Source organism: Cherax quadricarinatus, chromosome 24 (assembly GCF_038502225.1).
Source record: "Cherax quadricarinatus isolate ZL_2023a chromosome 24, ASM3850222v1, whole genome shotgun sequence".
NCBI lineage: Eukaryota > Metazoa > Arthropoda > Malacostraca > Decapoda > Parastacidae > Cherax > Cherax quadricarinatus.
Genome location: NC_091315.1, coordinates 2,586,733 through 2,600,655, shown reverse-complemented (window position 1 = coordinate 2,600,655; position 13,923 = coordinate 2,586,733).

Genomic DNA, 13,923 nt, shown 5'->3' with positions numbered 1-13,923 from the left:
TATAACAACTTCCGTTCAGGTTTAGGTTTTGATGCTATGTCATTCTCGTATTGCAGAACCTCCTCCCCCCCCCCATTCTGACGCCTATCTTTTGACAATCACTCTTTGCCTCCTTCCTATTAGATGCTATTTGATCCACTGGAATACGTAGTTCATTACCTGTTTTTCCACCTGAATCTCATATATTTTGTTCAGACTGTTTTGAATGCCTTTCTGTATTATATAAAAATGAAATCCATCCTACCATCTCACTCTCTTGTCACACAACTGTTACTTTTTTATATAGAACTCACACAATACACAAACAACCCACATCACACACAGGTGAGTGAAACTTATGAGAATGTTTTGGTCCGACCATTAACTAGTGTTACTAGTTAATGGTCCAATTTAGAATAAAACATCGTCATAAGTTTTATCCTCCAATGTATGCTGAGGTCGGTGGTCACGTGAAGTCATCCTGTTTTAGCTGTCTGGGGGGATTAATGTGGAGCGTTATAGAGCTCCATGGCTTGTTGTAGTGTTTTGGAATCTCACGTTAAAGTGCTGAAAGAGGTAGTTCTACTTTTCTGAGAGGAAAATAGGAGGCTGAATATTCGCCTAGATGGATTTGGGAGTGAGTGTGAGAAGGGTGGAGTTGGGGTGGAGGAAAATGTTACCAACAGTGAGTTGAAGAGTGGCAACCGCTTCAAGTGGAATATGGTCTCTACTAAAAGAAGTATCAAGATAAGGAAGCTTAATAGAGAAGATCTGATGGTAGGAAATAGATTCTCTGTTCTCCAGGATGAGTGTACTTCAGTGGTTAGCGAGGTTAAAGGTACAACTAACTCCTCTGCTAATCAAGGTAACAGCATTCTGCTTCTGGGTGACTCACAGGCAAGATATATGGACCGTGTTTTCTGTAACAGAGAAAGGAACGTTAGAAAGTGTGCTTCCCAAGAGCTGGTGTTGATGACATAGTCAACAGGTTGGATAATATGTCAGGCAATGGGAAGAAGCTCATCATCTGTCTTAGAGCATCTTGCCTAGATATCTAAGGCAATTGGTGCAAATTTCTGGCTAGCCCGGTACTGCAAGAAATTTGCAATCCCATTAATCGATAACTGAGACAAATTTTATGGCAAACGTGATACGTATGTAAGGGATGGGGTACATCTCTCAGGGGTCGGAGTGGTTGCATTAGTCAACTCAGTTGAAGGTGCCATTGCTGACTTGTCTAGGACTTTAAACTGATAGATTATAGAGGTATGGGTGCGTGTAGGAAACAACCAAGCTGCACTACAAGGGCTGAAAAAATTAGATATTACCAGGATTCCTCAGGGATATGTGTCATAAACAATATTCAAACTAAAGTTGCATATAAAGGCAAAGCAAATGATCAACAAACAAAGAGAGACGATAAAGGGAAGAGAGTGACTAGCTCCCTTTAAGGTTTACTATACTAATAGTAGGAGTCTAAAAAATAAGATAGATGTGCTAAGATTACTTGCAAGCGCAGGTAATATAGATATTATTGGTATAACAGAGACCTGGTTCAACCTGAAAGATAGAGAAATGCCTTTGAGTGCAACACACAGAGCTATAAACTATTCCACACTAATGGGGTCAAAAGGAAGGGTGGTGGAATGGCGATGTTTGTCAGAGAAAATTTAAATTGTTGTGTTAGATAAGATACAAGATTAGAAGCATCGAACACAGAATCTGTTTGGCTGCAGTTTCTCGAAGGTCGTGACAAATTTTGGGTGTGATTTATAGGCCCCCAAACCTTGACAGGGAGTGCAGTAAGTTGCTATGGGACGAAATTAACACGACATTTTCATATCTATGAAAATGTCGTGTTAATGGGAGATTTTAACTTTAGACAAATTGATTGGAACAATTTGACAGGAAATCTCGAGTCTAGTGACTTTCTTGATACGGTTCAGGATTGCTTTTTAGAACAGGTTGTGACAGAACCAACTAGAGGAAACAATCTACTTGACTTGGTTCTTGCCGACAAAGATTCACTAATTAATAATCTTGAGGTTAATGATGAGCTTGGGGAAAGTGATCACAAATCACTTAGTTTCAATATATCATGGAATTACCCAAAAACTACAATCAAGTCTCTGCCCCAGACTTCTGCTTGGCCGATTTCATGGGTCTGTGAAATTACGTGGGTGAGCTAAGTTGGAACAACCTGACTATGGGTCATGTAGGAAATATTGGTTGCCAATATGACGTTTTTCAGAGCATAGTTTTAGCTGCCAAGACAACTTATGTTTCAAGTAGGTAAATTAGAGCAACCAAAAACTATCCCAAACGGATAAACAACAACAACAACAACAATAATAATAATAATAACAATAATAATAATCATAGTAATAATAATAATATTATCTTTATTTACTACAAGTACATGTACAAGGTATACAGGCCTAGTTGACGTCAATGACTTACTACTATACAGACAGCCGCATTTTGGGCAAATTAGGTCAGTTTTGTCTCAAGATGTGACCCACACCAGTCCACTAACTCCCAGATACCCATTTTACTGATGGGTGAACATAGACAACCGATGTAAAGAAACACGCCCAATGTTTCTACCCCTTCTGGGAATCGAACCCAGACCCTCACCGTGTGAAGCGAGAGCTTTAGCCACCAGAGCCATGGGGCACCATAGATTAAAACATCTCATTGGTCAAAAGAGTGGTATATATAGGTGTATCAAAAGAGAGGATGGGCAGTTAAGAAATCAATATATTCAATTAAAGAGAGAAATAAAAAAAGGGAATAAGAAAAGCTAAAAGGGATTATGAGGCTAAAGTGAGAAGGGATTCGAAGTCTAACCCAAAAGGGTTCTTTCAGGTATGTAGAGGTATGATTAGATATAAAATAGGCCCACTCAAAAGTAACTCAGGTCAGATCACTGACAGTGATATGGAAATGTGAGAAATTTCTAACTCTTATTTCCTCTCAGCTTTTACTTAGGAAGATACTAGCGAAATTCCTGAATTAATAAATTATGTAGAACAGGATGATAATAAACTATACACTTTTAAGGTAACTAGTGACATGGTCCTCAGACAAATAGAGAAACTAAAACCTAACAAATCCCCAGGTCCTGATGAACTGTTTGCAAGGGTGTTAAAGGAATGTAAAGAGGAACTTAGCATACCTTTGGCTAATCTTTTTAACATATCACTACAAACTGGCATAGTGCCTGATAAGTGGAAAATGGCAAATGTAATACCTGTTTACAAGGCTGATGACAGGTCCTTGGCTTCGAACTATAGACCAATAAGCCTTACCTCCATAGTGGGAAAATTTATGGAATCAATAATTGCTGAGGCAATTCGCAGCCATCTTGAAAGGCATAAATTGATTAATGAATCTCAACACGGTTTTACAAAGGGGCGTTCCTGTCTTACGAATTTACTAACATTTTTCACCAAGGTATATGAGGAGGCAGATCATGGTATTGAATATGATATTGTGTATATGGACTTCAGTAAGGTCTTTGATAGGGTCCCACATCAAAGGCTACTGAGGAAAATTAAGGCACATGGAATAGGAGGAGGAATTTTTTCCTGGGTAGAGGCATGGTTGACAGAAAGACAGCAGAGAGTTTGCATCAATGGGAAGAAATCAGAATGGCGGTGCGTCACGACTGGTGTTCCACACGGATCAGTGTTGGGCCCTTTGTTGTTCACAATTTATATAAAGGGCATTGATGAGGGAATAAATAGCGACATAAGCAAGTTTGCTGATGACACCAAACTAGGTTGCCTAATTCACTCTAATGAGGACACTAGAGCACTCCAGGAAGATTTGAATAGACTGATGCAGTGGTCGGAGAAGTGGCAGATGCAGTTTAATATACACAAATGCAAAGTTCTGAATATTGGATAAGAAAATAACCATGTCACATATAAACTAAATAATGTAGATCTTAACATTAGTGATTGTCAGTAGCGGCTCTTAGTGCCAGTAATACCTATACTGTCGTACTGCATCAAACTTCTATTTTTAATCGTTTTTATCTTGTTTCAACAAAAATATTAAAAATTCGCTTATAAATACCTGTAATATATTAGTCAGTTGCAAATTATTTTAGCGTAAGGTTGATGAAATCACACGTCTGGCAGTGAGCATCTGGGGGACTGCAGCTCTGCACCTCCTATGGACGAGCTGCCACTGCTGATTGTGAAAAGGATTTAGGAGTTCTGGTTAGCAGTAATCTAAAACCAAGACAACAGTGCATCAGTGTTCGCAATAAAGCTAACAGAATTCTTGGCTTCATATCTAGAAGTATAAATAATAGAAGTCCTCAGGTTGTTCTTCAACTCTATATATCCTTGGTTAGGCCTCATTTAGACTATGCTACTCAGTTCTGGTCACCGTATTACAGAATGGATATAAATGCTCTGGAAAACGTACAAAGGAGGATGACAAAGATGATCCCATGTATCAGAAATCTTCCCTATGAGGATAGACTGAGGGCCCTGAATCTGCACTCTCTCGAAAGGCGTAGAATTAGGGGGGATATGATCGAGGAATAAGTCAAGGGGATGTAAATAGTGTTCTAAAAATTTCCAGCCAAGACAGGACTCGCAGCAATGGTTTCAAGTTGGAAAAAAACAGATTCAGGAAGGATATAGGAAAACACTGGTTTGGTAATAGAGTTGTGGATGAGTGGAACAAACTCCCGAGTACAGTCATAGACGCTAAGACGATGTGTAATTAAAAATTAGGTTAGATAAATACATGAGTAGGTGTGGGTGGATGTAAGTTGGACCTGACTAATTTGTGCTAATAGGTCTGATGCCGTTATCCTTCTTTAAATGAGCATGACCTTACCTGACTAGGTGGGTCATTAGTTTTACCCAGGAAGTGACATGGATCTGCCTCGTATGGGCCAGTAGGCCTGTTGCAGTGTTCCTTCTTTAATATGTTCTTATGTGCAGATTATTTATGTATTGTTCCTATCATGCTATTATACCTTTTATTCTTTATGAGCTCCAACAAATTAGAAATGCAAAACTTGCATCCCTAAACTCATGCTGTAATTGTTTAAGAAACAAATTTTCGTTAAGTGTTTTACCAGTCTCTCAACTGATAAGTTTCTCCTTGCTAGATATGTATGTCAATGTCACTGATCTGTAGCTTAATGCCTTCTGTTTGTCTCATTTCTTAAATCTCTTCCAGATCTCTGACATATTGTAGATCATAGCTTGTTTAAACAATCCTCTAGCAGAATCCATGGGGCCACGATGTCAGGTTCCGTTGCCCGTGATGTCTCTGCACTTATGTGGATAACGTCCAGTACTTGTGGGTGTCTCCTATTCTTTAGTATCTCTAGTATTGACTCAGTTTCTTTTGAGAAGATCTCTTCAAATCACTTTATCAACACTTCGTGGACTTCCTTGTCCTTGTTTGTGAGCTCTCCGCCTTCCTTCCTCCGTCGAATTACCTGATCCTTTACTATTGTTTATCTTTGGTGCAGCTGTAAAGAAATTTTGTTTCAGACTTTGCTTTTGCTGCTTCGTTATTCTCAAATCTTCTCTCAGCCTCTCTCCGCATCCTAGCATATTTCTATCTGACAAGTCTGCTCACGTTCTCGTTCTCGTCCCTGTACTTCTTCCTCTCTCTTGCACTTTTCTGTTTTTCCTCCCAGCATCTTTGGTTAAATAAAGAACTCTTTTTATCTTTGTTGTTTCTGCATCTTCTTCTTGGTATGAAAGTGCCCTCAGTGTCCCTGCATTTTCCAGCTAGGTGGTCTATCATCCACTGACTTACCTTCCAATTTTCTGTCGCTATTTACCACAGTCAAGATGTCTCTCAGCTCCTCAGAATTCCCATTCGAATATCTGTCTTTATTATCCTATTTCACCTATGACAGGTGTACCTGTGGTGAGCACTAGGTCCAGTCTTGCTGGCTTGTCATCTCTCTTCCTTGTCATGGGCATAACGTGCTGTCTTAATTTAGCCGTCGATGCTTCCGGTCCCCCCATGCGGATCCCGGTTTTAATCCAAACACACATTTTGAGTATGTTCCACTTTCTTGGAGTGCCTGACCCCCATCTCATCTGCCATCAGGAGCCAACCATGACAGTTCTGTCATTTCAGCGGAAACTTCAACACCGGAGGTATGCAAGTGGTCTTTCTGTTATTTACAAGGCCAGTGTTGTCAAGTTACCAAACTTGTCTCCACTATGCGTGCAACGAGAGGACAGTTTTCCTACAACAAGTCGGACAGGAAACAACAATTATAATTGACTTTTCCCTTCTCAAGAACATCACTTCATCTGAGATCGTTTATTCGTAAGATGCCTCGTGACTGGAACATGTTCGTACAGCATGATATTAGATAAATAAAACCAACTGACCAAATGAAATCGTTGGTCTACAGATGGCTCCAGCTTCATCCTGTTCCCTATTTGTATGTCTCTTAACAATAAAAATGCTTGAAAATGTAAGTAACAGCTTTTAGAGTGTAAATAAAGGTAGGAAATTTTAACCTTACCTTGTTAATATTTTGTGTAAATAAAAGAGAGGGAGAGAGAGAGAGAGTTCAAATGAGCTGATGTAGGTAACAACTCTTAGCTTGTAAGTAAAGTTAGGAACCCTTAACCTAACCTACCAAAACCCTGTGTAAAAAAAATGAATACGAGTTTATCTCATATAAATCAACTGTACTGATCTATCGAGAAAAAAATTAACAGTTGTGTATAAGGCTGTAAGCGTGCTGGAACAGAGCTAGCAACAACATTAACATTTAACACACAAGTGCTGGGACAGAGCTAGCAACAATATTAACATTTAACACACAAGTGCTGGGACAGAGCTAGCAACAATATTAACATTTAACACACAAGTGCTGGGACAGAACTAGCAACAATATTAACATTTAACACACAAGTGCTGGGACAGAGCTAGCAACAATATTAACATTTAACACACAAGTGCTGGGACAGAGCTAGCAACAATATTAACATTTAACACACAAGTGCTGGGACAGAGCTAGCAACAATATTAACATTTAACACACAAGTGCTGGGACAGAGCTAGCAACAATATTAACATTTAACACACAAGTGCTGGGACAGAGCTAGCAACAATATTAACATTTAACACACAAGTGCTGGGACAGAGCTAGCAACAATATTAACATTTAACACACAAGTGCTGGGACAGAGCTAGCAACAATATTAACATTTAACACACAAGTGCTGGGACAGAGCTAGCAACAATATTAACATTTAACACACAAGTGCTGGGACAGAGCTAGCAACAATATTAACATTTAACACACAAGAGCTGGGACAGAGCTAGCAACAATATTAACATTTAACACGCAAGTGCTGGGACAGAGCTAGCAACAATATTAACATTTAACACACAAGTGCTGGGACAGAGCTAGCAACAATATTAACATTTAACACACAAGTGCTGGGACAGAACTAGCAACAATATTAACATTTAACACACAAGTGCTGGGACAGAGCTAGCAACAATATTAACATTTAACACACAAGTGCTGGGACAGAGCTAGCAACAATATTAACATTTAACACACAAGTGCTGGGACAGAGCTAGCAACAATATTAACATTTAACACACAAGTGCTGGGACAGAGCTAGCAACAATATTAACATTTAACACACAAGTGCTGGGACAGAGCTAGCAACAATATTAACATTTAACACACAAGTGCTGGGACAGAGCTAGCAACAATATTAACATTTAACACACAAGTGCTGGGACAGAGCTAGCAACAATATTAACATTTAACACACAAGTGCTGGGACAGAGCTAGCAACAATATTAACATTTAACACACAAGTGCTGGGACAGAGCTAGCAACAATATTAACATTTAACACACAAGAGCTGGGACAGAGCTAGCAACAATATTAACATTTAACACGCAAATGCTGGGACAGAGCTAGCAACAATATTAACATTTAACACACAATTGCTGGGACAGAGCTAGCAACAATATTAACATTTAACACACAAGTGCTGGGACAGAGCTAGCAACAATATTAACATTTAACACACAAGTGCTGGGACAGAGCTAGCCACAATATTAACATTTAACACACAAGTGCTGGGACAGAGCTAGCCACAATATTAACATTTCACACACAAGTGCTTGGACAGAGCTAGCCACAATATTAACATTTCACACACAAGTGCTGGGACAGAGCTAGCCACAATATTAACATTTCACACACAAGTGCTGGGACAGAGCTAGCCACAATATTAACATTTAACACACAAGTGCTGGGACAGAGCTACCAACAATATTAACATTTAACACACAAGTGCTGGGACAGAGCTAGGCACAATATTAACATTTCACACACAAGTGCTGGGACAGAGCTAGCCACAATATTAACATTTCACACTCAAGTGCTTGGACAGAGCTGGCCACAATATTAACATTTCACACACAAGTGCTGGGACAGAGCTAGCCACAATATTAATATTTAACACACAAGTGCTGGGACAAAGCTAACCACAATATTAACATTTAACACACAAGTGCTTGGACCTAGCTAGCCACAATATTAACATTTCACACACAAGTGCTGGGACAGAGCTAGCCACAATATTAAACATTTAACACACAAGTTCTGGGACAGAGCTAGCCACAATATCAACATTTAACACACAAGTGCTGGGACAGAGCTAGCCACAATATTAACATTTAACACACAAGTGCTGGGACCTAGCTAACCACAATATTAACATTTCACACACAAGTGCTGGGACAGAGCTAGCCACAATATTAATATTTAACACACAAGTGCTGGGACGAAGCTAACCACAATATTAACATTTAACACACAAGTGCTTGGACCTAGCTAGCCACAATATTAACATTTCACACACAAGTGCTGGGACAGAGCTAGCCACAATATTAACATTTAACACACAAGTGCTGGGACAGAGCTAGCCACAATATTAACATTTAACACACAAGTGCTGGGACAGAGCTATCCACAATATTAACATTTAACACACAAGTGCTGGGACCTAGCTAACCACAATATTAACATTTCACACACAAGTGCTGGGACAGAGCTAGCCACAATATTAATATTTAACACACAAGTGCTGGGACGAAGCTAACCACAATATTAACATTTAACACACAAGTGCTTGGACCTAGCTAGCCACAATATTAACATTTCACACACAAGTGCTGGGACAGAGCTAGCCACAATATTAACATTTAACACACAAGTGCTGGGACAGAGCTAGCCACAATATTAACATTTAACACACAAGTGCTGGGACAGAGCTAGCCACAATATTAACATTTAACACACAAGTGCTGGGACAGAGCTAGCCACAATATTAACATTTAACACACAAGTGCTGGGACAGAGCTAGCCACAATATTAACATTTAACACACAAGTGCTTGGACCTAGCTAGCCACAATATTAATATTTAACGCACAAGTGCTGGGACAGAGCTAGCCACAATATTAACATTTAACACACAAGTGCTTGGACCTAGCTAGCCACAATATTAATATTTAACACACAAGTGCTGGGACAAAGCTAGCCACAATATTAACATTTAACACACAAGTGCTTGGACCTAGCTCGCCACATTATTAATATTTAACACACAAGTGCTGGGACAGAGCTAGCCACAATATTAACATTTAACACACAAGTGCTGGGACCTAGCTAGCCACAGTATTAACATTTAACACACAAGTGCTGGGACAGAGCTAGCCACAATATTGACAGTTAACACACAAGTCCTGGGACAGAGCTAGCCACGATGTTAACATTTAACACACAAGTGCTGGGACAGAGCTAGCCACAATATTAACATTTAACACACAAGTGCTGGGACAGAGCTAGCCACAATATTAACATTTAACACACAATTGCTGGGACAGAGCTAGCCACAATATTAACATTTAACACACAATTGCTGGGACAGAGCTAGCCACAATATTAACATTTAAGACACAAGTGCTGGGACCTAGCTAGATACAATATTAACATTTAACACACAAGTGCTGGGACAGAGCTAGCCACAATATTAACATTTAATACACAAGTGCTGGGATAGAGCTAGCCACAATATCAACATTTAACACACAATTGCTGGGACAGAGCTAGCAACAATATTAACATTTAACACACAAGTGCTGGGACAGAGCTAGCAACAATATTAACATTTAACACACAATTGCTGGGACAGAGCTAGCAACAATATTAACGTTTAACACACAAGTGCTGGGACAGAGCTAGCAACAATATTAACATTTAACACACAAGTGCTGGGACAGAGCTAGCCACAATATTAACATTTAACACACAAGTGCTTGGACCTAGCTAGCCACAATATTAACATTTAACACACAAGTGCTGGGACAGAGCTAGCAACAATATTAACATTTAACACACAAGTGCTGGGACAGAGCTAGCCACAATATTAACATTTAACACACAAGTGCTTGGACCTAGCTAGCCACAATATTAACATTTAACACACATGTGCTGGGACAGAGCTAGCAACAATATTAACATTTAACACACAAGTGCTGGGACAGAGCTAGCCACAATATTAACATTTAACACACAAGTGCTGGGACAGAGCTAGCCACAATATTAACATTTAACACACAAGTGCTGGGACAGAGCTAGCCATAGAATAATACATTGAACTCACACTCCTACACACCTTAATTAATTACCCCTCACAGTTTACAAAAATCATAGAGTTATTAATATCTTCAAGTATGCCTTTACATCATTTATTTATACCCACAATCCCCTCAGTGAAGGTTCCCTGATTTTAGAAAGGGGCTCTATATCAAACAAATTGAGATTTTCTTTACGTTCCTTAGAGTGAAGGAGATTCTCTGCCAATCCCCAGGCGCTGCTTGACGCTACTGCTTGACCGCCTCTCCCTGCAGTTGTTGTTATAGCTACCATACTATTGAATCTACAATATCAATCGTGTTCTTCCAACTATTCCATTGCAACAATTCTCAACAATGTCATATTTTTGGAAATAGGATGCAGTAATTTCGTTCCCCTGAGTCGCTTATTAAAGCAGGGAAGAGGGTGAGGGATGATTATGTTCTGTGATGTGCTGGCTTGAGAGGCTCCTGGCATGCTTGGTGAGAGCCTCATGACAGAGCGTTACGTCTTGCACCAAGCCTTGGCTACGGAGGGAAGCCTTGGCCATTGAGTCAAGCCTTGGCCACAATATCAAGCCTTGGCCACAGAATCAAGACTTAGTTACGGGGCCAGGTTTTGGCAACAGGGTCAAGTCTTGGCTTCAGAGTCAAGACTTGGGAAGAGAGTCAAGACTTGGCTTCGTGGCCAAGCCTTGGCCACAGGGCCAAATCTTGGTCATGAGGCCTCGGAAGGTAATTGTTCTCTCCAGGTGCTTAAACACTCTTATTTATGGGGAATTAACATACACACTATGCACGCTTTCGAACAACGCTTGTGTGTGTGTGTGTGTGTGTACTCACCTAGTTGTGGTCGCAGGGGTCGAGTCATAGCTTCTAGTCCCGTCTCTTCACTGGTCACTACTAGGTCACTCTCTCCTTCCTCCATGAGCTTTATCATACCTTTTCTTGTACATATTGTTCGTGCCTACTGCACCACTTTCCACACTATCCCATTTCTTGACTTCTGTTACTGAAAAACTACTTCGTAATATCCCTGTGACTCATCTGAATCTTTAGATTTCAATTGTGACCTCTTGTTGCTGTGTCCCATCTCTGAAACATCCTGTCTCTGTCCACCTTATAGATTCCTCTCAGTATTTTAAATGTCGTTATCATATCCCCCTATCTCTCCTGTCTTCCAGTGTCGTCAGGTCGATTTCCCTTAACCTCTCCTCCGAGACTAGTCTCGTTGCTAACCTTTGCACTTTCTCTAATTTCCTGACGTGCTTGGCCAGGAGTGGGTTCAAAACTGGCGCTACATACTTCAATATGGGCCTGACGTACACGGTGTACAGGGTCCGGAACGATTCCTTACTGAGATATCGGAATGCTGTTCTCAGGTTTGCTAGGCGACCATATGCCGTAGCAGTTATTTGGTTTATGTGCGCCTCAGGAGATGTGCTCGGTATTATACTCACCCCAAGATCCTTTTCCTTGAGTGAGGTTTGTAGTCTTTGTCCCCCTAGACTGTACTCTGTTTGCGGTCTTCTTAACCCTTCCCCAATTTTTATGATTTTGCACTTGGCGGGGTTAAACTCTAGGAGCCAGTTTCTGGACAAGGCCTGCAACCTGACCAGATCCCTTTGTAGTCCTGTATGGTCCTCGTCCGATTGAATTCTCATTATTAACTTCACATCATCTGCAAACAGGGACACTTCTGTATCTATTCCTTCGGTCATGTTATTCACATATACCAGAAACAGCACGGGTCTTAAGACTGACCCTTGTGGAACCCGTTCGTCACAGGCCCTCACTCTGACACCCCGTCCTGTACCATGACTCGCTGTTGTCTTCCCGTCAGGAATTCTCTGATCCATTGCAGTGCGTTCCCTGTTATACCTGCCTGGTCCTCCAGTTTTGCACTAATTTCTTGTATGGAACTGTATCTAAAGTCTTCTTACAGTCTAAGAACACGCAATCTACCCACCCCTCTCTCTTTTGTCATACTGCTGTCACCCTGCCATAAAATTCCAGTAGGTTTGTGACACAGGATTTTCCGTCCTTGAATCGGTGCTGGTTGTCGTTGATAAGTTCATTCCTATTTTAGGTGCTCCTCCACACTTCTGATAATCTTCTCCCTGAGTTTGCATATTATTCATGTCAGTGGTACAGGTCTGTTGCGTGTCTGTCTTCTTTTTTAAAATTGGGACTACATTTGCTGTCTTACATACCTCAGGTAGTCCCCCTGTTTCGATAGACGTGTTGAAGATTGTTGTTAGCGGTACACAGAGCGCCTCAGCTCACTCTCAAGACCCGCGGAAAGATGTTGTCCGGCCCTATCGCCTTTGAGCGATGTGTGTGTGTGTGTGTGTGTGTGTGTGTGTGTGTGTGTGTGTGTGTGTGTGTGTGTGTGTGTGTGTGTTTGTGCGTCTGTGTACTCACCTATGTGATTGCAGGGGTAGAGTCACAGCTCCTTGCCATGCCTCTTTGCTAGTCGCTAGTAGGTCACTCCCCATTCCAAGACCCTTATCATAACTCTTCTTAAAGTTACTATGTATGGATCCTCCCTCCACTAATTCAATCTCCAGATTCCACTTCCTGAAAACTTTAAGACTGAAGAAATACTTCCTAACATCTCTATCACTCATCTGAGTTTTCAACTTTCAGTTGTGACACCTTGTTGCTGTGTCCAATCTCTGAAACATTCTGTCACTATCCACCTCGTCAATTCCTCTCAGTATTTTATATGTTGTTTTCATTCTTGACCCCCCCTTTCCCCCATCCCTCTGGTCCTCCAGTATCGTCAAGTTTATTTCCCTCATAGAACATACCTTTCAGTTCTGGGAGTAGTCTTAGTGCAAACCTTTGCTCTTTCTCCAATTTCTTGTCGTGTTTGACGAGGTGTGATTACCATCCTGGTGCTACATGCTCCAATATGGGACTGACGTACACGGTACACAGTGTCATGAATGACTTCTTACTTAGATGTCGAAACGCTGTTCTCAGGTTTGCCAGGAGCCCATATGCTGCAGCAGTTATTTGGCTGATGTGCGCCTCAGAGGACGTGGTTTGTATAATGCTCGCCCCATGATCTCTTTCCTCATGTGAGGTTTGTAGCCCCTGATCCCCTAACCTGTTCTATGTTTACGGTCTTCGTTTCCCTTTCCCAAACTTTATAACTATACACTTTCTGGAGTTAAACTCCAGGACCCATTTGTCATACCAGGCTTGCAGCTTGTCCAGAACCCATTGAAATCTTTTCTAATTCTCGTCTGTTTGTATTCTT